The sequence below is a fragment of the Mus caroli genome, unplaced genomic scaffold (assembly GCF_978045245.1).
Source record: "Mus caroli unplaced genomic scaffold, Mus_caroli_1 scaffold_1, whole genome shotgun sequence".
NCBI classification, from domain to species: Eukaryota; Metazoa; Chordata; class Mammalia; order Rodentia; family Muridae; genus Mus; species Mus caroli.
The window spans coordinates 86,203,854-86,230,442 of NW_028227256.1; the positions used below are offsets into that span (position 1 = coordinate 86,203,854).

At 48.3% G+C, this 26,589-nt stretch overlaps 1 protein-coding gene across 16 annotated transcripts in view; it reads left to right on the forward strand.

Moving 5' to 3' along the window:
* Nucleotides 1–26,589, forward strand: part of Agap1 (ArfGAP with GTPase domain, ankyrin repeat and PH domain 1) — a 435,924-nt gene that overhangs the window by 243,670 nt on the left and 165,665 nt on the right. The gene's annotated exons all lie outside the window — the stretch shown is intronic.

Genomic DNA, 26,589 nt, shown 5'->3' on the forward strand with positions numbered 1-26,589 from the left:
TCTTGTCTCCAGCATACATTGTAGGAGATAGACTTATGATGTCAGTCGTCTTCAAGGGCCAGTCAGTGAGGTAGAGAACATATTAAAATCCTTTGGCATAACGTGCGCTGCAGACAATTCTGTAAGCACATGCCATTGGCACAGACTCATGGGTGGTTATAATGTTGTGTGGACCTGCTTCATAAACTTCTTCTCCATCAGGCCTTCCACAAGCTGCACAAGAGTCCTACACAAGCCGTAGCTTGCTTCAGCCTTCCCCACCATGAGTGTGAGCCAAGGACCATTGGCTGGTGCCTCCAGCATCCCATGTACTACCACTAAGCCGAATGTGTGTACCTTTCAGGCTGCCTTCCAGCATCCACCTCTTCAGGGGGATGGCCCACATCACCTGTGTGTGTCTCTTGCCTAGCACAGTACCATGATGGTATCTGACCAACTGAGTGGCAAGTGTCTTACACTCAGGAGCGGGTGGCTTCTTACTCCGGTAGATCTAGAGTCTGTTCAGCATCAGAAGTGGGGCTTGAAGGAATAGGGAGATTGACTGTTACCACAAGAATCTGTGCTCGTCAAAAAGGTAATAATTTACCTTGAAACTTCTGACTGTGAAACCTCTGATGAGACCGTGTCTCTGAAGAAGACACCACTTAGCTCAAGTAGAAGGCAACATGTATGATGCGTTCGCTTTGTCCAAGCTCCACTGTTGTTTGTTGAGATGCAGTTTGCATCCAGTGTCCAGATAAGATTTCCCTTAGAGCTTCTCCTAGATCAGTCAGTTCCTCAACTTTGTTCCCCTGCCTGAAAGTCCTTTTTGCCCGCTTTTGTCGGGGGCTCTGAATACTTTGGCAATGTCAGAAGGGTCTAAGGGGTTGCAACCATAGCATCTTCTACTTCCTTCTCCTCCTCTTCTTCCTACCTCTGGCTCGCTGCACCCACTTCCTGTTCACCCCTGTATTCTATCCGTGTCCTGTCCGTGTTGTTTCTTAAAGCTCCCAAGTAAAAATGACTTTGTTCCATGGTGCTGTGTTAAATTGGCTGGTTAATTCTGGTGTTATTTACCCTGTAATTCATTAGTTTCACCCCACCATTGGCAGCTGACAGGCTGTAATTTCACGCCTTGCAATAAAAGATGTCTCATAATCTGCTTCATTTAGCAGCAAGAGAATTTAATGAAATTAACTGCAGTCCTAATTACGCCAGTGAATACTAAAGACCGCCATCGTTTTCTCAGAAAAGGACGAGGTCCACCTCGTGAAGGATTCAGAATATAATTTCCTAAGGAAAGTTGCAAATGGCTTCCCTCTATTGGCCGACAAGGGCCCATCATGGCTGCACATGGGACTATAATTAACTGGTTTGTTTCGGAATGTCTCTCCAAGTATTTATCATGGCAGCTCAGGTTGGAGGGCGGCTCCCCAATTCCAGCGATGCTGCTGTGAACAGCCCAGTGTGCGCTTAGCCTTCTTTCCTCCCATGTTTGGTTTGAGTGTACCTCAGCTTTCCTGTGTACAGCCCTGGAGGATGTCCAGGGAGAATGAAAGCCTCATCTCCTTTCTCATCCTCTCAGCTGTGTGTACCACACAAGAGAAAGACCTAACTGCAGGTATCAGAGCTCTGAGGCTCACCACACCCCTTGCTTGGCTGCTCTCTGTTTCTCTCAGCCACCAAGCCGATCCTCCTTTCAATGACGAATCTCGGCTTCACCTTCTCCCCACCTGGCTCCCGATGGAGGAAGATGGCAGTCACCAGGCATGCAGAGGACCTGTTCTCACTGCATACCCTGCTCTGCTTCTCCTCTTCCTCCACCATGACCCTCTCTTGTCCCACTGCTCTCACTCCTCCCTATGGCTCCTCCACTCCCTTTTCCTCTGTGGCGGAGGCCAGAGACAGGAAAGAACATGTCCCCAGATGGCTTAGCCCTCTGCTCACCTGTGACTGTATCTGACCTTTCTTCCTGCATCCCCGCCCCCAGGCTGCTACAGTTCACAGTAGACAAGAAGACAGCGGAATGGTAACTGTGCAAGGCCGTGCGAAGCGTGACTAGGGGCAGCTGGGCACATGAGAGGGCTGCATGTTCTTACCCTGCATGGAAAAACCACTCCCCACGGGGAGGTACTCTTGGCTTTCTAAAACACAAGTCTGATAGAAATGTCAAGTTCCCTGGGTGACTAAAGGCCTTTTTCTTACTAATCTGGTTTTGCAAATTAGTAGCAGCTCTCAAGTCCTTTGTCACCTTCCAGGGGTGACGCCTGACCTGGTTTCCTTGGGTACCAGCTCTTGTGAGTCACCAGCTTCGTGCAGTGTGTGAGGTGCATCAATTGAGAGTCTCTGCTGTCCCTCTCTGGTGGTATCTGCACTTGTTAGCCAATTACTCATTGCAACCCTGGCTGGTTTGGGAAGCTGCAAGAAGTTATGTGGGTGTGGAGACACTGCCAAGGGGGCTCGTGTTGGACATTTTTCTGCTGCCACACAGTGTGGGGTAAGGACTTCTACATCCCAGACAAGGATTGCACCATAGAGGCAGGGGGCTCCATGCCTCACCCACAGCCCACTTAGCTCAGGTACATTCTAGAGGATCTGTGCATCCTGAGGTTCAAGTTCCAGTGGCCTCTAGAACTGTGTGTGCCCTGCTCGGTCAGCGTCCCCATCCTGAAGGCAACTTAGTAGGGAAGTGATAGCGCCAAGCCTTGAGCCAGATACGTCCTGCTGCGCTCAGTTTCCCTGAGTAACCTGCAGAGACGGGCTGGATCCGCATACATGCAACACTCCCGTAGGAAGAACAGTCTGACCTCCACCCATGGGTCCGTGACCTCTTAGCTGTATCATTGCCAAGATGCCAGTGCTCTCCTCTGCTCCAGAGCAGCAGAGTAGCTCCCCACAGCTCCCAGGTTTGGCCTGGAGGCCTCAGAGCGTGAATATACCGTGCAACACAAATTCCTGGTAGCACAGAGGCAGCTTCACCCCAGCTCCTCCATCCAGCCTGTCATCAACCCCTCCTCTACCCCTACCCTTTAACCAGTGTGTCATGGTGGCAGGCAGAGGCATGGGGTCGGATCTGGCCGTCAGTCACCTCTGCCTGTCCCCTCACATGGCCTCCACCTTGGAGTGTGTTTGTAGTCAGAGGACAGCTCCCAGGAAAACAGGGTGGGTAAGGAGCTTATGAGCCGGAAGAAGAGAGTGACAGGGAGGCTTCTGAGTCCTCTCCATAAAAATAATTGAGTTGACACTGAACCCGAGGGTCTGGGGCCCTCCGTTAGGAAGAGAAATAAAGCCAAGTGTTTTGACACACAACTAGCTCGTCTCTTCCGCAGTCCGCCAGAGGTAATTTTGGCGACGAGCAGTAAGGAAACCTGAAGTATTTCTCTCCCAGACCCTCCCAGCTTATTAAAAGAACTTATAGACATGAAAATACATTAAAGTGGGCAAAGCGGAGAGAGGGTGAGAGAGATTAACAACCTCCACTGAATAGAGCCTATTGATGAAGCGGGCCTGTGGCTGCTGCCTCTGAAACCAGGTGCGGGAGCTGACGCGGGAGGTCAGGCCCGTCCGGAGTTGGGGACGGTGGAAATTTGTATTTAAAATAATAGATGCCTGAGCACTCCTCGTCTTCTCTTTTCCAGTTGGGGAGAGGAGAAGTAGCGCTGTAGTCAGTCGCCCCGAATTTAGAACCCAGATTTAATGATTGACTTAAAATGTAGCAGAGGCGTGCGTGGTAGCACCACGGGGCACATGAGCACATAATGTCTATTGTCTAGTTCTGTATTTGCTCTCTAATGCCAGGGCCCAGCATGAACTCGGGCCCTCCTGGGGTGTCGAAAAGGAGTTTAGGGGAGAGAGGTGGGGGAACCCCCCCCCGAGACAGGCTGTGTGTTGACAAGAGCCTGACAGGTATAGGTGTCTTTGTTGATCTTTTTAGGAATTGGTATCAGTGAGTATAAATTGAAGCCAGCACACTGAGTGTGTGTGAGAGAAAGTTAGCTGCCAGTCAAGTTTTATCTCTTAATGAATAGAGACTGCTGAAGTAAGGGGTAGGTAATTGAGTTTATAATTAATTAGCCATAACCCTCATCAGATAAAGCAGTTGTGGAGGATTTTTTTCATCTCCTTTCTCTCCCCAGGGCCTGCCCTTCTTTGTCCTTGCTCTGACAGCCAGCACTTATCTCGGGCCTCCGGAGCCCGTGCCCATCAGCCCTCCCCCTGGCCAGGGCCGAGGGATGGTCAGCCGAGCCTCACATTGTACTGGGAGGCTCCACAATCAGCGTAGCTGTCCGGGCCATGATGAATTAGCGGTGGGAGTTAACACAGAGGTGGACTGCAGATCCCCCGGCCGATAGCTGGCAGGTCACTCCGTTTGTCCTGACTTCAGCGCATCTCTGATGGACCTTTGACACTTTGCAACAAAGAGGTTAGAGGAGAGAGAGCCCCGAGATGGCTCCTTCCTCCAGAAGTTGGGCAACTCACAAAAGACCCCCTTAATTTCTAGAGCAGGCGATCTCTTCACAAAAGGTGGAATCAATGAGAGATTACACTCTTCTTGGAGGAAACTTCTTTAAAAGAAAGAAAGAAGGAAAATCCCATTTATTGGTGCATTGCGTGTTTTGGAGACAATCAGTGCTCAAAAGCAAAGCATTAAAATCAAAGGCGACTTGAGACTCTGGTTTCCCCTCTGACTTGCAAGATTTAAATCCAGTTGATACCAGCATAGGGAGAACCCGTTACTAGGAGTCTGCCTGTGGCTCTCTGTTCGCTCATGATCCTGAGTCAAGCAGATTCTGACCTAGAAATGGTGATGATCTTGTGGTTCTTTCTAATGAGCATCCAAGGCAGGTACAGAGAACCCCCTCCCCCCCACCCCCCTGCCCTCACAGCTGGGATATTGCACCCAGAGCTGAGCCTTTCCTCCCATCCCCCACGTGGCTCTCTGATCCAGGGATCATTAAAAAAAAAAAAAAAAAAAAAAAAACACAGCTTTTTTTCCCTTTGTTGGTATAACCAGTTGTCACTTTAAGACCTTGTGGTGACTCTCTGGGGGACTCAAAAGCTAAAATGTTTGATAAAATAATATGATTGGTGCTGATTTCAGATGCTAATGAAAATGCAATCAGAGAAGGATATTCTTGAGCCTGGTTGCAGGAGCAAAGTGTGGTCCTGACAGTAAAGGGCTGAAATGTACCCCAAGTCCTCTTCCACCTCTGGGGCCGTGGGATGAGGAAGCAGTGCTCGCAGGGGTGGGCTCTGGCAGGAAGGATGCATGCTAGGTTTTTGGGTGCTGGTTGGAAGTCATCGTAAGCTATGCAAAGAATTAATTGGGGAGTCCTGGCATTAGCAGGAAGTACTAATAAATGTAGAGTGTCTTCATTAGTATCCAATATAGAAACACTAGATGCTGTAATTGAGCCATACCTAATGACTCTTAAGTTTTTAATGAAGCAGGTAACTGGAAATAAGTTCATCCCGAGCTTGCTTTGCATGTAGGGAAAGGAATCAGATGTACAGGCTCACAGGATGACTGAGACATGAGTGTAGAAGCCAGATGGCTGGCATTAGGGTGTTAACTCCACACACTTAGCCTTCCCCTGTCTTCCAGAGTTCAGGGATCACCTCCTGAAAACCCCCACGTTCAGATCTCATCCTGTCAGAAAACTTAGGCCCAGTTTCTCATTCAAGGTCACACAGAAAATACTGCATGAGAGAGACCACACCCCACCTCTGCTTCCTGTTAAAACCTGTTCTGTTCCCATCTGCTGACCATAGGACCTGGGACCTGGCTCCCTCTTTTTCCTTCCCTCCTTCCCAAGGGAAATATCTCTTAAGTGGTGTCACCTGGGCCACTCCAGCTTTTGCCAGGTCCTGCCAAGTCTTCCCACTCAGTGACTCTGAACTCCAGAATGTCTCTTAATCTCTCCAAGCTTCGTGTCATTGGATTTACACAGGTACATTGATTTATTAGTCGAATTCTCCAGAAGAACAAAATCAATAGAATAAAGAAAACTTAGATTGGCTTAGGCAGCAAGGGCTGGGTTGTCCAGTAGTGGCCACCAGTGTGCCAGAGAGTCAGAGAATCCCACAGCTGCGCAGTCCATGAGGCCGGATGCCCGCTCTGGCACTGACCACCTGAGGATTCCTAGAGAGTCACTGTTTCGCAGTCCGTGTTTGAAGGCCAAAGAACCTGGATTTTAATGTCCTCAAAGGCTTGGTTATAGCAGCACTGGCAGACTGACCAGCAAGAAGTGGGGGTAGGCAGCAACATTTCCCTTGAACCTCTCTTTCTCTAGGCTGAGGCAGGGGAAGGTGGGACCAGCTCTGGGGAAAGGAGTTGCCCTGCCTTTAAGCCTTTCTGGAAAGCTCCTCCCTCATAGGCTGTCTCAGGAGCTTATTCTTTGGGTGGCTCCAGATCCATCACAGATCACGCACTGAGCTGTGGGGATGGTGGGCGTCCCTTGGCAGGACCCCACTGCCTGGTCTTCTTCCAGGGCGTCTTCCCATCACTATGTTCTCATTTCTGAGTTCACAGTCCTGACATCATCCTTATCAGAGCTGCGTCCCGCCAAGCACCAGATGGTTCCAGGAGCACCCGCTGACATGGCACAGTCATTTTCCCTGTCACCGTGGTCATGGCAGCAGGACACTTCAGAGGACCTAAAGTCCTTTCCACATCATTTCTGATCTCATTGAACTGGAGCCATTGTCAGGCCCTGTGCACTGTCATGTCAACTCAGGCCCCTAAACTCAGCAACAGTAGCCTCAAACCATAGTCCAGAAATGGCTCAGATTTGCTGAGACTAGTCCTAATAGACTGTCTGCTATCCAGTAGCAATGTGGTCCCAGTGACCAAGGACACCATGGCCCTGCCTTGGCTGACTACTTCCCAGAATTCACAGGCTGAAGTCAGAAGGGCCGTTGTCCCACACAGTCTGAAACCTGACCCAGAACACATGGTTGCCACACAGCACAGCACAAGGCAATGGATGTTCAGATAGTGCTCCCTGCCCAGTGCTAACCCAGATGACCTGCAAACACACCAACACTCCGAGATGTGGTCAGTGTGATACAATGCCCAGAAGCACTGCTGATGTCGTCTCCAGTGCCTTGAGATCAGAATCAAGAGGGGCCTCGTAAGGGGCTACCCTCGACTCCATGTTAAGGCAGGCTTGATGGTACATTAACAACCCAAGTAATTCTGGCTTACCTACAGGGCATCAGGACAGTAGGGTACACACAGACCTATGTTTAGTGGGCATTCCCTCTACAGTAGACTCTTGGACACCCACCCAGATGCTGGTGTAGACTTTTAGAGCACTAACATGAGGTGGTTTGCCTTTGCCTTCTAATGGATACTCTCAGGGACGCTGCAGTCTTGAGCTCCTCCCACCCCATGTCTGTGTGTGTGTGTCTGTGAAGGCTCTCTACTCTCTCTACAACTGAAGCTAGGAAAAGTGACTCTACACACACACACACACACCCCATCCATCCATCCATCCATCCATCCATCTCTCCATGCGCATGGCCTACAGAAGTGACACAGCAGAACACCTTAGTGGTTTGTTTCCAGGTTCAAGGTCAAGTCTAGTAAGGGAAGAGTAGGAGCAGTGGTGAGTGCCTAAATAAATAAATAAATAAATAAATAAATAAAATAAAATAGTGCAGAGAGTCCTTTGGGACCAGCTGGCTGGGTTGGGTGCCTGTAAGTACGTTCACCACCACAGCCCTGATGACCTCAGAATCCCATCCTCTCCCTCAGGCCTGTGCTCAGAGCCATCCCCCTCTCTCTCCTTACTCCTTTGGGAAACATGCATCTTAATAGCCCTGACCTTTAACTTGGTGTAAAGGAAAATTGAACATCATGCAGGCTGCATAGCAGTTCTTCCTTATCAGACCTCATCAAAGGCACCATCCCAGGAAGGACACTTAACTTGGTCACACGCAACCATGTTGTCATTTCCTCAGATCTGTCTTTGGTTGATAAGCAAGTTGATGTTATTCCTAGGATACATTTATTGGGTTTGAGATCGCATTTGTTAAAAAATAGAAAATGTGCACCATACCATTTTAATTTATTTATCAGATAGTATGGGGGGGGGGCAGAGGCTGGCAGAGTTGTTTTTCTGCTTCTGCCTTAATGTGAGCTCTAGGGATGGAACTGGGCTCATCGGGTTTTAGCGGCAAGTACCCAGGCTTACCAAGCAGTCTTACTGGCCCCATAACACTCTTCAAGGAAATAAACTTGTTAAACCCTTCAGCTGGAACATTCTGAGGACTTTTTACTTGACAGATATTTCCCTCTGAAAAGGAAAGGCATGTCATTCTTAAAGCAAGGCATGACGTTTTCGTTTTAATGGGTCGATGCGCACAGCCTGTGAGTGTGCATGCAAATATTTATGTGCACGTGTGTTCACCGTGCCTTGATTTGTTTAAGACACTGGAACGGAAGACCGGAGTTATTTCAGAACCAGAGTTTGGACTTCAGGTCTTGAGTGCTTACACCAACAGCTGTACGGAAATGAAGCCAGCAGTGGGTGTGAATTAGCTCACAGGGAAGTCTGTTTGGCACGTGATTGCAGTTGTTATGTGATGCAGATGTACTCTTTGTCATGAGTTCCAATGTCTCCTTCCAGCACCTAGGGTCCCCAGGAAAGGTGCTTTTCTTCCGTGCCTGTGAAATTGATGAGCTGGGTGAGACCAGCTCATATTTTAATGCCAGCAGTCATGGTGCCCACACCCAGAGGAGTGGGGGGGGCATCAAAGTTGGTGGGAGCAAGGAGTATTTGCAGCTGTAATTGACAAATAATACCCCTCATAAATACTGCCAGTCTTTTCAATTAGTTTTCATCTAAAATTCGGGCTACAAAATGATGGCCTGTCAACTGACAATGAATGGCAAAAATTAATAAATTGTCTTCTAAATAGAATGGACACTTAAGAAAAATTGGGCAGCCAATTTAGCACAGCATGAAGCGAGGGGAACCTTTTGTACTGGAGCCGGGCACTAATGTTGTCTGGATCTTTATTAATGGCGCTCGGCGGCGGTTGACAGTTCTGTTGCTACTGGCAACTTTCTTCATTAAAATTAAAGCCAGCATCAAATTCCATTAGCCGTACTCTGGGCACCTTGCCTTTTTTTTTTTTTTTAATACATATTGTTTCTTTTATTAACTTTCTCTCCACCCACGGGAAGTTTTTTTTTTTTTTTTTAAGTGAAACAGGAAGTGTTTACTGAAGCCAAAGAACAGATCTGTGGTTGGGAAAAAGTGCCCTTTCCGACCACACTGATGCCAGGGCCTGAGATGTGCAGGCCTTCTTTGTTCACTCCCTGTCCAGAATGGACGCATCTCTCCTCAACAAGCTGGCTACTATTTTGGGTCTGCCAGCACTCAGGTACGGGGGACTAATTGGCACCGGCTGTCTAGCTGCCTGTTTTTATTTTATTTTTTTTCCCTGAGCTTTTTCTTTAAAAGTTCTGTCTTCCCCCTGCCTTCCTGTTATTTCCACAGTTGACCGAACCCTGCACAATGGTGACTTGATTCTCGGAGCTACTTCCATTTGTCAAGAAGGAAAACCTTAGAGTTATTTTCCCAAAGGCATTGCTTTTATCTGCAGAACAAACTTCAACCTTTGAAGGGAAAAAAAATAGCAAGCTTTGCTGAATAAGTTCTGAACTATTGTCTGAGGAGCTGTCACCCGCCCTTCGCAGCACCATGAGCTACTCAAAAGACCGATGCGATGCTCAGCAGCCACTCTGTGGGCATTGAGGAGCCGTGCCTTGGGTTCTAGGACAGCCCAGTCCTCTGCCCGCTGGTTACTGCAGGTCTGCAGAGCAGGCCCAGGCTGGCCTCACCAACCCACCCACCTGCCTAGCTTCTCAGCCGTGGGAAGGCAAGCCATACCCTTCACCTTCCTCTCCCTGGGGGCCTCCTCCTCCTCTCCCCGCAGGAAGTAACTCAGGCACTCATTAAAACACTACACAAGCTAAAGAAAGAGCATTAAATCAGATAATACACACTTATTTAAAACGTGGCTCGCCCGAGCATCCTGTCAGTCAAGGTGAAAAGGGAAATATAATTGCAAGCTCCCTCGGAAAGCCACCCTCTGAGCACCACTTCTGTTACCTTGAGCTCTGTCCTGGTTAAGTTGAATTCACGAGTTGCAGTACTTGCTTTACCAAGAGGATTGTATGTTCTGTGTGCACAGGCTTCCTTCCACAAACCATGCAGGTCTCTTAACCACCTTCTTGCCTGTGAGTCTTCTGGTCCCAGGTTACAGAGAGAGACTTGGTAGCAATATCTAGGATGAATACTGTTAAATAAAAAGGGAATCCAGCACAGGAAATAGCTGGCTCTTTTGTCCTCAGCCTGGGAATCATACTGGACCCTGGGCTGAGATCCTAAGAGGTTCCTAACATAGTGATCTTTGCAGAGACCTGTGGCAGCATGCACTCTGCTTCTGCTGTTAAGTGTTTCTGACATCTTTAATGCTGAAGTGAAATCAGTCAAATAATTTCAGGAAGGCTGTGCTATGCTGTGGTCCTTTTGAGTAATCTCAAATAAGTTAGACCAAGAACAGCACATGGTTCAATTAGTAACTCTGTTTACAGACTCAGGATTTGCTAAGACTTGCTGCTGCAGGGTTGGCATGTAATTACTTAACACTGTTGACAGGCCCGTAGAGTGAGGAGGGCCAACTATCTGCTCGTGCACAGTCAGGGAACCTCTGAGCTCTTCTCTGGTCGCACCCAGGAGCCCCTCCCACGCCCTCCCAATATCTGAGCCAGGCAAAGGGACGCTTGCTCCTTGATGACTGAATCCACTAATATGTTACATTAAATGGGGCGTGAAATGCAGTCTCTACATATAGCATGTGCTAAGTGATTCTCACACAGAAACAATAAGGCCATTTTTAACTTGCTGACGCAAGGTTTGCAGTTGTTCATCATCAGGCGCCCTGATTAACAATCGGCTTCTCAAGAAGGGCCACTCCAGTTCATTTTGAAAAGTGAACTATGCCAAGAATTTGTTTGGTCTGCCTCCACCCTCCTCCATGACCAGTAGTGGGCAGGTGAGGACTTGAAGTGATGTCTGATCGTGTGTCCTCTTCTGTGTGTGTTTTAGATTGCTTTTAGATATTTCATCAGGATGTGTTTCCATCAGTAAGGTGGAGTTCTGGACATCATGGCAGTTTTTTTCATCATCTGAAGCCACATTCTCTGCTTGTAGCAACAGCACTTTCCTGTGTTAGGGTTCCTGTAGGGATGGTCCATAGAGATAAGGTATTAGCTGTTGTTCTCACGCACGTGATTTGCAGGGTGTGTTGTGTGCTAGCTTAGTCTCTCTTTACCTTTGTTCCAGACAGGCTTAGGCACTTGTCCACTACCATTGGCAGTCTGGGAGTAGTCACAGCCCTGTAAAGTGAGGGGAGTGTGAGTGTGCGTGTGTACTGTGGTGTGTAGTTTTGTTTCTCTGAGGCCTGGTCTCGGGGATGTCACTGCCTGTACTTAAGCCCAGTCTAGTGTGATCTCCTACTTGCTGGCCTTTCTACATGAAACTAGTGGAGAAGACTCTAGAGTCTGTGAGAGAATTGCCCAGAAGAGTAGGGGCTGCCAAGGACCCTGTCCCATGCTTCTGAAAGTCTTCTGTGCCTGTATTTGTGCCTTTTCCCTTTGTCAGAGGAGTGTGTCATCTGGCGGGTACGTGTCTTCCACAGCAAGTGAGTGCCGTAGAGGTTAAACACTCAAAGTTGCTGTGCCTCAGTGTCCATCAGCAGCTCTGCGCACACAGCCTGGAAGGCTGCAACCTGCTGATCCGGTATGCCTTCTGGGTTCTGATTCCACTTCTAATCCGTGAACATTTTCAAGTTTCGGATGAATCGCTTAGCTTGACCTGGCTGTCAGCCTGCTCAGGGTGGGATATAGGAACACCCATGCTGCAGCTCAGGGCAGCTGGAGATGGTCCTGCTGCCCTTCTGTGCTGCCTGCTGTGCTGTGTGGGGCATGCTCCTGAGCTGCAGTACTATCTGAAATCAGGGCGGGTGGAGAGAATTGAATGCCCACCTGGAGCCCAGTACTTTCCTCTGGTTTAAGTTTTTAAGTACTAAATGTGGTGGTTGGTCTGAGCACATCTTGATCCATACTTTGCCAGGAGGTAGGTCAGCCCCTTCCCTGACAGGTTTATGCTCCACATTCCAGTATGTCTGGATTGAGTTGCCTTTGTCTACTTGTGTACTTAGGTCAGCATCCAGGGAGATGAGTCTTGAAGGGCAGGCTCTGCTTCATTGTCCTTTAGCCATGACTTAGAGCCCACTGCTGTTTACATCATACTTATAACCCAGGAAGGTTCCAGCTGTGGGGTATACTTGGACTACATGCACTGGACCGTTTTGAGACCACAAGAGATTACAGTCTGATTAGATTGCCATGCATGTAATTCTTACCAGTCCTGTAGTGCAAGGGGCATGCAGTTGAATGTGTATATATGTGTATGTATGTGAGTAATTGTTTATTGCCATGGTACATGGAACCCACAGGCAGTGTGAGTTGGGCTTGGTGTTTGCGTTTCCTGACATCGATGTTTAGCCCTTACTTGTGGCAATGGTTCTAAGCCTTCAGTCATTTGTCAAGCGAGGGATATTTATTTGTAAGGCTTCTAGTATATAGAATTAGCAAGGTAAGAATGGGCTTATCTAGAAAGCCAGTAACTTACAGGTGAAGGCCAAACCACTGGGCTGGTGCTGTCTGAACAGCAGAATGGAGAAAACCTTTTTTTTAGTTCACCTGATGTTTCCAGGGATTTTTTTTTTACATTAGAAAAAAACAAGAAACGAAGTTAATGTTGCTTCTATGTCTTACTTAACACAGGAGTCAGTCCTGCTGAGCCTCTGCAGTCCAGTGTAGTTTTTTAGGACACAAGCTACGCTCCATCCCTGTTGTTGCAACTTAAGATGGCACTGTTAGAGCATGTCTTCAGCAAGGAATCTTCAAGCTGAGGCGGCCAGGGAAGAGGTGTGTGGTGCCTCTTGTGCTTAGGAGCATTGCAAGTGCTTGGTTGAGTACAGCTTACACCCCATGATAGTTAATATTTATTGTCAGCTTAAGGGAAGTTAGCATCACTTGGGAGATGAGAGATGAGCCTCTGGATGTACCTTTGGGGGATCATCTTGAAGGGTTGTTGACATGGGAAGGCAGGCCCACTGTGGGTGGCGCCATTCCCTGGCTGGGATCCTGGACCGGAAAAAGGGAGCTGAGCAGCATGCAGTCATCACCTTGTGCTTCCTGATTGTGGGGGCCATGTGACCACCTGCCTCATAGGACCACTTTGTCTTCCCTACGGTTACACTGGAGCTTTGAATTGTGAGCCAGATGAACCCCATCCTCTCCTGTAGGTTGCTTTTGTTGGCATATTTTATCACAGCCGCAGGAAGGGTCACTAAGACACTCACAACACTCTGCAGCCACACTCAAGCAACGTCTTGAGTCAGGGCAGTGAAGAGGAACTGCCTTTGCGTTGGCACAGTGAAACCCACAGTGTAGGGGAGCTGGAACCTTCCTGGGTTATAAGTATGATGTAAACAGCAGTGGGCTCTAAGACATGAGCAGTAGCTCCCTAGAGACATGCCGACAACAAAATCCCAGAGCTAGAGGAGAGACCGAAAGAAGGCTAGCATAGGGTGTATTCTAAGAATATTATATATTTGAAAGCGTGGGCTGTGGACAAAGAACGCATCTCCTATGTGGCAGACACTAAGTGCTTTATGCAGATATTAAACATCAACCCCATAACGCACCTGACGCATTAGCTTTTGACTCCTAACAGGTGGTGCCCGAGCGTACAGACTCACTGTTCCCACGGGAATCGATAGGCTGTCGCTGTGCGCCTGTGATACCTGCAGTGCCGGTGGTGTTCAGGGGTCACGGCTGGAATAAAGCAGCAGCGGGATTTTGTTGTTGGTTTTGCAGGCTTCCTCTCTGCTGTGGCATGGCCATGGCGGTTGGTGAGTCGTTAGCATCTTTGCAGAACTCACACTATCCCGCTAGGGGCTTGACTGTAGCCTTGTGTAGGACTGGCTGGGTGCATTCATGTGCTTCCTAGGCCAGCAGGGCAGAGGTGCTAAGTCTGATTTTCTGTAGTATCAGGAGGAATGGAGATGCTGGTTGCATTTGTGAATCTGGCCTCCAGGCTGGCCAGGGCAGGAGGAGCAGGTCATCGGCAGGGAGGTGGTAAAGGGTTCCTGTATCGTAGTGCAACATGGAAGAGCAACACTTAGGAGTGATCCCTAGCAGCCAGTGGATCCAGCAACCAGCTTCCATGGTGCTGAAAATCCCAACAGGGATCAAGAGAACACAAGCAAAGGCAAGCAGCACAACCAGTGGAGACATTACTGCCCAAGTCAACATGGAATCTGCCAGGCATGCTGGGGATGCGCTGATTCCTAGGGTACATGGCTTTGGGCTTTCCTGAGGGTCTTGCTTTTGCATTGTACTATATAATAGTTTCTCTGCTAGTGCACCCTCTCCCTTTTCCTCTATCCCTCTTCCTCTCCCCCTCCTTCCTGCCATCCACGGTGGAGTTGGACTGAGCTTCCATTGCACCAGGCAGGTCTGGTGCCAGCAACGCTCATGGTCAGGTTGTTTTTCTCCCCTCGGGGGAGGGAGCACAGCATACCCCCTCCCCCATCTCTATGGCCCTGGTGCCTGGCCTTGTTATTCGGGTGACTGTATTAAATTGGATTCTCTGTCCATCATTATTAAAATGTGAAGTGTGTCGGTCACAAAGCATACATTTTGGGGCAGTTAGCTGAATAATTCTTTTCTTTATGATCCCAAATTACTGCTGAGCTCTGGAGAGGGGAGCAGTTTAGCCAATTGTTGCCATTTGAGCTGGATTTGTGGGTGATTAGCTCCTGGTCGAATCCAGTCCCAGCCTGCGCTTTGAAGCCCGTGCCGTGTGATTTTCTCAGCAGTGAGGTAGGAATAGACGCGGCTAATGACAGGAAGGTCGAGCGGGTGAGCTGACCTGTGTGTGGTGCAGGTTTGGCTTTCGCAAATAGGGCATCCACAATAACCAGTGTGTCACTAACCCCGCCGTGCATAATCGGGGCTTTACAGGATGGTTGGAGATGCTGACAGCTCAATTAAAGTGTAACCCTTTGTACCCGACAACCTGGCAGAATGACAGAAATATTACTAACCAGAACGGGGTGGGGGGCGGGGAGGGTCACCAGGGAGCTGGTTAAGATCTACTGTATCCCTTCCCCCACCTGAGCCCTGTGCTGGGCAGGCTGGGGAAGAGGTCTCTGCTTGTGCAGTGTCAGGTCCTGCTTTTTTTTAAAGCACAGTTTGGAGGCATCCCTTCTGTTTCTATGGAAACACTCTAAACTAGATGGAAAGTTGAACTGATTTAAAAGAGGGTGGGGCTTATGTCTGCTGGGCATCAGCCACCAGAAAGTACATCTGAGTACCTATTAAGTGGCCCTCCAGAAGTTTCCTTCTCGTGGGGCATGTGGAAACGCCAGGTAATTGGGATTGTCTCCCTGTACACAGCTAATGATTTCTGTTATTGATTGACTCTAGCCAGTTAAGAGGAGTTGTACCTTGGATGACAAGCTAATCTTTATCCACAGTGATTTGGCATTTCTACCACATCTTTTCTTCCTGCACACCATGAGGTGCCAGTTAGGGTTAGACCCTACACTTGGGCGGTACTGAAATGAGATCTGAAAGCGGAGCCAGTCCACAAGGAAACATACCATATATGTCTTGTAGACTGGGCCGGCATGAAACGCCTGAGACACACCAGCAAACATGGTTCCTTTTGGGCAAGAGACTGAAGGCAGATCATGCAACCTGCATTTGTGTGTGGTGAGAGCACCAGACTGGTCCTGTGTCGTGTCTAGTGCTGACTGTATCCTGTCCGGGAACACTACATAGCCTATCCATACGCCTGTGTGTTGATCATTTGAAGACAGTATGCAGCAGTCCTAGGCTTAGGCTTAAACAATTTTTATTCACTGCTCTGAAAGCTAGACATCAGGTATGGAGGGATGAGAAGTGGTTTCTCCTGGGACCTCTCCCTTGGTCTGGCTACCTTCATGTTCCATTTCCCTGTCATAAGGACATGTGTTGTATTCATAGAGCCCCCCCCCCCAACAGTGGCCTTACTTCGATGTAATTGCCTGTGTAGAGGTCCTGTCAGCATTTGCATTCTGGGGAGCTGAGGGTCAGGACTCCCACTTCTGGACCAGGAGGTTGGGCACAGCTAAACCTGGCAATGGAGGCAGCAGTTGCTGCTAAGGAATGTCTCTGCTTATTTAAGCAGAAACTGTGAAGCCCAGAGCCTATGACCCTGCAGCTCCATGTGGGCACCAAGGGACAGATGGGCGTCAGGAGTGGGGAAGGAAGCAAGAGAAAGGATGGACTTTCACAAATTTGAGCAAGATGGCTGCTGGACTCTTCCTATCCTTTTCTGTCCTGTGACAGGTTTCAACCAGCCCCCCACCCCTCTGGAAAAGACCAGGAAGCAGACAGGCACCATAGCCTGTGAGGCTATGCAGGTTTTTGTTAATCTGACACAAATATAGACATTTCTGGGAAGAGGAAACTTTGATTAAAAAAATGCTTCCTGGGCTGGAGAGATGGCTCACAACCAGAAATATAAAAGAAAATGTTTCCCTCAGATTGACCCATAGACAAATCTGTGGGGCATTTCTTGATTAATGTTTGATGTAGTAGGGCCCAGCTTACAGTAGGCAGTTCAACACCCCTGGACAAGTGGTCCTGGGGTTGCTTAAGAAAGTAAGCTGAGCAAACCATTAAGGACCATTCCTCCACAGAAGTGTCTGCTCCAGTCCAGCCACTAGACTCATGCCTGAGTTTCTGCCCTAACTTCCCTCAATGATGGAATGTAATCTGTAAGCTGAAATAAATCCTTTCCTTTCCAAAGCTGGTTTTAGTAAGAGTTTTATCACAAGAAACTAGAAAAAATACCAATCCTGAATTGCTTATCTCTTCTGTATAGGATATATTGAATTCAACCATGTTCTGATAAAACTGTTTACAAGCACAGTTGGAAAGTCAGACTCAGCCCACTGGCTGGTGGTGTGTGCCAGCCACGGTCCTGTGTCATGTTAGCATCAGTACCCTTTGTGAGAGTGTTGGGTAAGAGACTCTTAAGACAGCCTTATCTAGGGGCTGGAGAGATGCTTCGGTGGTTAAGAGTGCTTGTTGCTCTTACAGAGGGCCCAAGTTCAGCGTCCCATATATACATGGTAGCTCACAACCATGCCCAGTTCTGGGGGGTTCCAGTGCCCTCTTCTGACTTATGGGCACACTGGGCATATGCATTGTATGCATACACATGCAAGCAAAACACTCATGCAGAAAAATTTATATAAGAAAGCTAACTGTATTCAAGATTTAGGATCACCTATGACAAGAGGCTGCAGTGACAGGTACCATTTGCTGCTGTTCTCTGTCACCCCAAAGACAGTGCTTCAACATAACGTAAGCGCCCGCCTGGGACTCTGATGGGCTTTAGTTTGGGGTCATTACAATCACAGTCTCCCAGATGCATCAGTAACTGAAGTACAGCTATTAGATCAACCCCGGCCATTTCTGAGTGCAGCAAGAGGCATAATTTAAGGTATCACAGAGCCCTTAAATTTCTCACGATGCAAACAGATAAAGGCCATGAAAGCCTTACAGTTGATACAGGTCAGGTGTAAGTATTCAATAATGCTCAGGATCAGCACTGACTCCAGCTGTGCCAGAGTGATTGACTGGCAAGAGGGATTCCTAGCTCCCTCCCACCCCCAAGGCCTCCACAGAGGTGCAGTGTCATCGTTTTCTATGCCTTGAGGTTCCAGGCCTCTCCTTGGAATCATAGATATCATTACCTGCACGCGGCTGCTTTGCACCTTGAGAAGGCAGAATAGGGTGGACCAGTTGTGCTTTGGATGCTGGGGACACATTAAACACATTAAACATGGCACTTCCAGCTCAGGCCCTGTGCCAGCCAGGTTTCTGGCAATGGAATTTCAAACATCTACCATTTGTCTTTTACAGCCACTTGTAACACACATGCTATGATTTGTATAAGTGTCCCTGAAGTCCCATGTTTGGAAGGCTTGGTCACCAACCTGTGGCACTGTAGAGAGATGCTGGAACTGTGAAAACACAGGGCCCATCTGGAGAAAGTTAGATCACTGGGTGTGTGTCCCTGCAGGGAGATAATAAGTCAGCCATCTCTGCCTGTCTGCTGCTTTGCTACCCTGGTGAGGTGACCAGGCCACTATGAACCCTCTTCATGATGATCTCTGTCAGAGGCTCACAGCAATGGAGCTAAGAGACCCTGGAATGAAACTCATAGAACTAGAAGCCAAAATAAACCTTCCCTCATAAGCTGGTCCTCTTGGGGATTATATGTCACAGTGATAGCCGGCTGACTGACAGTGTTTGAGGGAACCCTTAATTAGAATGAGAACATCTATTGTAGATCTATCAGTTCAGTGATTGGCAGCCAGGTCTTTGGGATGTCAGCTTGAGCAGCTCACGTTCCTCTGAGACGTTCAAAATCACAGAAGCCTTTAGCTCCTGTAATGAGAATCTTCTCAAGTGGTTCAGACATGACTCTGGCTTGCTTTAGAACCACACAGAACCCAAACCATCCTCTTTGTTTGTTTGGGTTTTCATTCGTTTCTGAGAGCTCTTTCATTGTGCACCCTCAGAGACTCACTACAGTCATCTTGACACTTCAGCCTTCGGAGCTGCTGGCTCTGTAGTACGTACGTCTAATAAACTTCACTTGTTTTTGACTAAGTGCAAACTTCCCACATTCCTGCCACACTGCTACCTTTTACACTTAAGGGGGAAAAAACCATCAGCCCTCTCTCAGAGACACAGTTTTTGGTCCCTGCTCAATCTCTTAGGTGATTTTCTTCAACCAGACACATGCATGCATGGGCCAGTTGTGTGTTAAACCAGGTAACAGGCATTCTGCCTGGAAGGAAGGCACATGGGCTGGCTGAGCCGGCTGATCATCTGTACTTTGCATGAGTGGTCGTGTCTCAGCTGGTGCTCCACTACTGTGGTGGAGCCCAGCCATCAACTGTTCCCTATTTGTCACCGCAAACCTTGTCTGAATGGAGACCAACGCTATTCAGCCCCTGAGACTCAAAGGCTGATTTGACTGGGAAAGACCCCCAGCCTCTAATGCAGTCAATAAATCTTTGTTGGTAAATAATTGCTATCGAGCAGAGTTTTAATATAAATTTATGAGTGGTGTTTTATCACAGCTTGGGGCTGCAGCAAGCAGTGAGTGATGGATTTCAGATCTCACTTACATTCATTACATTAACTTAGTAAGTTATTTAAAGCTTGTACACTTAACATTGCTTTTGGCTTTCAATGACCTCTTGGAACTAGAAGCACACACATGACGAATAAAGAGATTGCAGTGTGGTAGACAGCCCTGCTTTCTGCTGCTGTGCCACAGAGGACACCTGAGCAAAAAGGGACACATCCCTTCCTGAGACCCTGATGGTTTTGGTTGTAGATCATTTGAATTGCAGTCTTTACAGTGAGTCAGTGAATCAGGTGAGGCAGTTAAAGAACACTGGCCACTTGCAAGGAGTAATGCGAGCTGTCACAAAAACCCTTGAGTTTCTTAAACAAACACAGAAGCTGCGGAGCCTTATGGGTGGACTACTGGGGAAGTGGTTCCCAGGGAGACCACAAAGCCCCCAGGCCGTAAGCAGAAGCCCACGTGCCTGATTCTGTCACTGCCTGGGTGTTTTGGCTACCTAGTGCTATGCAATCAAACCAAATCCCAGTGGTTTAAAACAATTTAAATTTATTTACCAGACTGTTGGGGTTATGGGGGCAGCGGCTCTTCTGTGCACTCTACATACCTCTGGGGCTGGGGTGCCAAAGTCCTTCACTCACGTGTACAGAATTTCAGAAAGGAGGGGGCAGAGGTCAGCAAGACAGCAGTGACAGCCTTCCTTCAGGCCTTCCTTCAGGTGCCTAGTGCTCCCTTCAGGCAGTCTCAGGGCCTTCCCATCCCACCGCCTGTAGCTGGACAATCTTGATATCCCAGGGGGAATGAAGCCAGATCTGTCCAGCTCTGTCAAGCTGAGGATGGAACTAGTACAGATGACCCCACAGTCTACTAGTTAAATTGAACCAGGACCATCTGGGTTCAAACACTACCAGGGCTGGGTTCTCACAAGTCTTCTATGACCATCCCAGCATCCCCAGAGTCTCAAGTCTTTGGAGCTTCAGGCCGGAAGTACATGATGTTGTCCCCTTCACTGGCACACCTGGATGAAGTCCTTGGGCCAGCTCTCACTGTCTGAGGCAGGGGATTTAGGAGATGAACTGAATTATTACACTCACATACCATGTAGCAGTGACCCAGTGACAGATTACAACAGATCCCTACATTGTAAAACGGTAGAAAGGAACCAGACACACGTGATAGCTGACACACGGGAGTTGTGAAGTTCAGCCAGATACCTGTTCCTAACATACCCGGCCCTGGGCACAGGGAATCCTGGGTCCTTGTTTCTTTTCTCTTTTTTCAAGAGATGACCTGTATTAGGGGATGTGTGGCTACCTCGTCCTGCTTCCTTCCTGATGTACCTAGACTCAGGGTCCAGCGAGCAGGCTTCATTCTGAACTTTATAGTATTTTAGTTCAAGGTTGTATGGTCTTTTTTGGATCAAGGTATAGTCCATTCTGTGGCACAGAAACCTGCCACCATCCCTAGCTCCAACTAGGGCAACTGACATATTATTGAAAATTTTCCCAGGTCTAAAGAAAGGATCAGACTGCCACATCTTGCATAAGACCCTCATTCACTCCTGGTCTCATCTGCTACTGTTGTCTGCATTTGATCTAAGCTCTGAGGCCAGGTCTTCCCCTATTGGTTCGCACTGGTAGAAGAAGCTAGCACCAAGACACTGTTTTTGTTACAGGTGGTGTTTGGATTTGGGATCATGTTCTATACCTCTCTAGTCGGAAACTCACTTGGCCCTTTCTTCTCCCTATAGTTGGGGCCAACAGTCCTTTCAGAATTCAGTGTGAAAATCTACCACTGTGTACACAGGTCCATGATGGAATTTTACATGGCATTTGGGTTGTGGGTGTACTGAAGTTTCTGCTTGCCTGTGGCCTGGTCCCCCTTGCCCAGCCTCAGGGGACAATGTGTCCTTCCCCACAAAGCTCCACTAACATTTCTGATTATTCTTGGCTTCCTGACTGACTGAGTCCACACCAAGGCCAGGAACTATTTGTTTTCCATACACAGTGATACAGGATGCCAATTTGCATTATCCACCCCTGGAATGGGCTGATCAAGAGAACAGTCATTTTGTCATCTATTGTGACACCATAACTGAGGACAAGGAGGAGTCACACAGGGGTCTACAAAGTTAGAACTTCCCTGTACTTTTATTTTATTTTATTTTATTTTATTTTATTTTATTTTATTTTATTTTTTTAGATTAAAAAAAATTTTTTTTTTAAAAATCATGTTTATGTGTATGTGGGTAGGTGCATGTGAGCGCAAGTGCTGACAGGAGCCGGAAGAGGAAGTCAGAGCCACCAAACCTGGAAATACAGAAGACTGAGCCATCCCATGTGGGTGCTGGGAACTAAACTTGAGTCCTGAAAGATGCACAATAGCTCTTAACTGTTGAGCCATCTCTCTGGCCCCCTTATGGACTTTAACAAGTGTCCCATGTTCCTTGGGTGCAATCGGTTGATTTGAGTCACCTGAGCAGCTCAGTCACTGAAAGATGATGGAGTTACACAATGGATTAGTGCTCTCCGGCTTTCTGTGCAAGCAGGCAGATGCTTGCACACGCTGGCTTTCTGTAGACCAGTGATTGCACATGCAGGGAGCACGCCAGTCTCTTAAGTGAAACTCGGTGTCATCCTTAAGCTTACAATATCCAAATAAATGATGCAGCAGTCCTCTCCCCTGCCCCACCCCCCCAATGTGAAATAAAGCGTTCTCAGATGGATGGCTATGCTGGCCGGCAAGAACCCTCTAAACTGAGGATTGTCTTCACGGGTACCAGATTGGTGTCTGAGAGATGGACAAAGGATGCATCTTGACGGTCTGCCATGCAGTTTTGCCCTAGGTTAAAGCCACTCAAAGAGACTTAGAATCATAAGGGCCGTTTGCACGCACTGATGGGAGCTGCCGCCTGTGTCTAGACAGCCAGGAGCCTTCCGGCCTCTGTCATCTCCTGGCTGGCGGGACTGTGGCTTTGTGTCCTCTGAGTGTTTCAAATGAGCTGTTTGTGTGGCTTGCCACTTTGTCTTGGTTGTTATCAATGGGTGAGAGTTCGGGCTGGCAGATCATAGAACTCTATACCCACCACAGGCCCTGTCCACCCTGGGACTCCCTGGCTACTCCATGTTCTAGTAGAGCTTGTAGGACCATAAGCAGAGATGGCACAACATACCGTCCTAGCAGATGCAGAGCTTTATGGTATAACATGTAGCTCTTTAGACTGAAACAGTGATTGCCGCTCTGGATAAACTGCAGAAGGAAGAAGATATGTTTTAATCATGTAATGCCTGGGCATCATCAATTGGGGTTCATTGACAACTCTGATTATACCCCATCAAATGAGCATGGCCTTGAAAAGTGGAAACAAATTAGGGAACAACTGTTGTTGATATGGGCCCAAAAAGGATGCTAGGATTTGTTGAAAACTTGATGTTTGCAAGAGAACCCAGGCATACATTTGGTCCCAAGATGGTGTCTTCCTCCAGCCTCTGTGTGTAGCTGTCAAGAAGGAAGTTTCTCTTTGTTTTAGGTCTTACCTCACTGTACCATTACCCTGCCCTGCGTCTGTGTCTGCTGGCTGTAAAGTGGTCATCATAATGCATTTTACATTTTAGAATCTCCGGGCCTGGTGACACTCACAAGGGAACTGGCTTGTGTTTGTGAGACCGTTGAATAATAGCACTGTGTGGGCAGGATGTCCCCACTTGACCAGTCCCGTGCTGGCTGTCTGGCTGAGGTCTCATACAGAACCATGTGCTGTGAAGACCTGTTCTATCGAGGAAGCTGCTACTGCGTGTTGGAAAGTGACTCTCAGTGTGTTGTGTACAGTTCTCATGCAGCCTGTGGCCTAGCATTGAATTACCTGTCTCTTGACTCTACTGCTCCGTGTTACCTCTCTGGTCCTTCCATATTTGCTTTCAGGCGCTAAGAAACCAGTGTCTGGTACAGCCAGGACTCTTGTCAGAAAGTCTCAAACCAAAAGCCCTCCTGCAGGCATCCTGCAGACAGGATAAACTGATAACATGTTCTGTGCAGAAATCTCCTGAGATGTTGCCAGTATTTTCAGCTAAGCTTTCTGAAGCAAGTCCAGTGTTTCTTATACTGAGGAGACAACTGGACAGGACAGGGCTAGCCTGCCCTCTGTTTCTCTACTGCACACCCTGACAAGAGAAGCACGTGACATGATGGAGATTTTCTAGTGTTCCTTCAGTCCCATCTACTCTGCCCCTGGAGTTTGCTTGTAGGAAGAGATTCATTCCCATCATACACACTGGTTTTCTTCCTGCCTGAGAAATGTTGAGAGTCCTGGGTGCTTCTGCCTGCTCTCAGGGTGGAGGCAGATGCAGTGTGGCCTAAGCAGTGCATTTACATTTTCTGCAGCCCATAGAGTGGTGACCCTGCTTTTTCTCACTCTGAATGCATGATAGTTTCTGTAAGTTGTTTTGTTTGCTTACTTTTTGTTTCGTTTTAAAGACAGTTTTACTACTGTAGCTCTAGAACTCACTATGTAAGCCAGGCTGGCTTCGAACTCAACAGACATTTTGCTGTCTCTCCCATCCTATTGTTGGGATTAAAGGCATGCACCACGGTGCCCAACTTGAATACATTGTGTTCTGTGGAGATTTGAGAGTCAGGCAGGGTCTCCAGGCCAGCCTGGAAAGAAGGGCCATCCAGTCCTTTTCCTTAGCTAAGCTGCAACTTCTTAGTGGCTGAAGAGCATCTCTGCAAACTGTGGAGCGCTGTAAAGCAGAGAGGCGCCTGCCTTCCTCACAGCCATGTGATCTTACTTTGCTCTGGAGGGAACCCCGTCACTGGTGCCTGCTGTGGATGTTGTGTCGGGCAATGGCTGAGACACTCAAGAGTTTCTGCTGTGAGAACACTTTGTTCACTGTGACTGAAAACTAGGGAATGGTGGGAATGGGGGGCCTGCCCCTTCACAGTGGTTAGGTATGAGCTTGCCTGTGTGTGACCCAGAGTCTTGTCCCCAGGGGAAACTTTGTGTTCCTTGCCTTTGCTGCCTCTAGCCTGTGGCTGGTGGTGAGCAAGAGAGCACGAGCACATTGGTGTTCAGAGAAGCCAGGTACTAGGCCAGTATACTAGGCCATGGGAGGAAAAGGCCTTCAAGGCCCTGCTGACTGCAGACAGGATGTGTGAACAGGAAAGTTGGGGCTCTCAGTCTCTCCTGGAACCTTGAAGTTCAGAGGTAGAAGGAGATATTTTTAAGTCAGTGGAAGCCAAGGGCTGGTGGCCCTTAGGTCGGTCTTCTCAGGCCCACCTCCTCTTACAGTGTTGAGCTAACACAAGAGAGTCAGGCAGCTGTGTCCTCTAAGGATCGGGATGATTTAGTCACGATTGTCAACATTCATGTTTCCATCCTGGTGACATTATTTTCCTAGCAACAAAATTGATCAACTTGGAGCCAGCAAGATGTCTCAGCAAGTAAAGACATCTGCTGCTAAGTCTGCTAACCTGAGTTCAATCCCTGGACCCCTCATAGTGAAAGGAGGGAACGGAGTCTTGCAGACTGTTTGCTGACCCAGCTCCTGCACACACAGTGGCATACAAATGATAAAGAAATGAATGTTAAACCAAAAAAAAAAAAAAAGACTTTTTAAAAAATAGATTACTCCTTTTAGTCCCCAGATAACTGGGAGGGCCTCTCCACATGCCTCCAGCCTGGCCAGTTTCTCCTCTTTTTCTCTGTAGCCTTCACTAGTGAAAGGATAATTAGAAGCATAGGGCTGGCTCATGAAAGTGCCCACGAGCCTCCCAAAGGAGTTGTGTTAGACATCTGCAGGCGCTTGCCTGAGCAGGAAGGGACATGGCCTTCTGAAGCCTGCAGCCGCCCTAATCTTCCAGTGACATTGCAGTGACCCCCAGCCCTCTGTATTGTTGAAATTCCATCTGAAGTGGATGATGGGAAAATGTGAGGCCATGGGAGAACTTGGGTGTGGCCTTGTGTTGCTGGGTTAAGAACTGGGGGCATAAAGGCTGCTGGTTTATTATTGTGTCTCTGGGGGTGACTTAATTTCTCCTGTCCATTTATACCACACAAGGCAGCTTCTGCCACTTTAGTTTTCACATAAACATTTCCTCCTCCCGCCCCCGGGTTACTTTTGGCCACGACCTTTCTTTACATGATAAGGTCTTGCAGAGTCATGGCCGTCCAAAGGTCCACTTGTGGGTTGTTCGGATCACCCAGTAACAGGTACCAGATGCTCAGGCTGGGATCTGAAGCCTGCTTACGGTCTGAGTAAGCAGCCCTGTTCTCACAGTGTTGGTAATTGACGAGGGAGCTTCTTCCTGTCTCCTGTGCAGATCCTGGGGAGGAGCAGGAGCAGGAAGCAGGGAGGCTGCCTCTGTCCCCAAGGGGTCAAGGTGTATTTGAGAACCTTAGCTTCCTGCTTCCTAAGACTGTCTTAATTAGCTAGTGTTAGGCACTCACCTTCTCAGCATCGTAATTGCGGCAGTTTCTTGACGGGCAGGAGCCTTCCTCTCTGCACGTGTGCAGAGTTAGAATGTACAGGAGTGGACAAGCCTGGCAGGAAAGCTGCAGCTGAGAAGAAAGGGAGCCCGAGGCTGGAGTGTTGGCCTGACCGACCCCCACTCGGGATTGCTCATCCATTGTCCTTTCCCAGGAAAGCTGTGAACAGGTGGAGGATTTGCTGGGAATTGGCACTTAGGCCAGGCCCACATCGGCAGCAGCCATCCAGGGAAGGCTAGGCCACATGTGAGCTCCAAAATATGTCAACTTCGAATTCTGAAAGCTTTCCCAGAAATCTTAATGGGACTTCATTAAAAATCGATCGCGGTGAATTACGCACTGCTCACCCACCCAGTGTTGTTACTAAAGTTTGCAAATGGAATTTCAGTTTGAATAAATTAAAATTCTGTAAAGAAATTGTAACATGAAATTGTAGTGTTTATAAAATTACGGTGAAACAATCACTGCTGCCTTCTTATCAGAGAAGGCAATTTAGGTTCTGTGTTTAAAATGTTACTCCTGCGGCTGGGGCAGGGGCAGGGGCTGGGACTGGGGTCGGGGCTGGGGCATGGCAGAGCATTGTAGAGCACTGTAGAGCATTTTCCTTGAATGGGCAAGGCCCCGGTGTTCACTTCCCAGTGCCACAAAAACCAACAAGCGAAGAATCAAAGCACCTTTTCATTAGGCATTTCCCACTCAGTGTGACTGAGTTCTGTGGGCTGTTTGGTGGACAGCCAGGATGTCCACTGCAGCTGCCCATCAAGAGTGGACTGAGAAGAGTCTATTGCAGAGTTCAAATTTCAAGTATCACCTATACCGTTG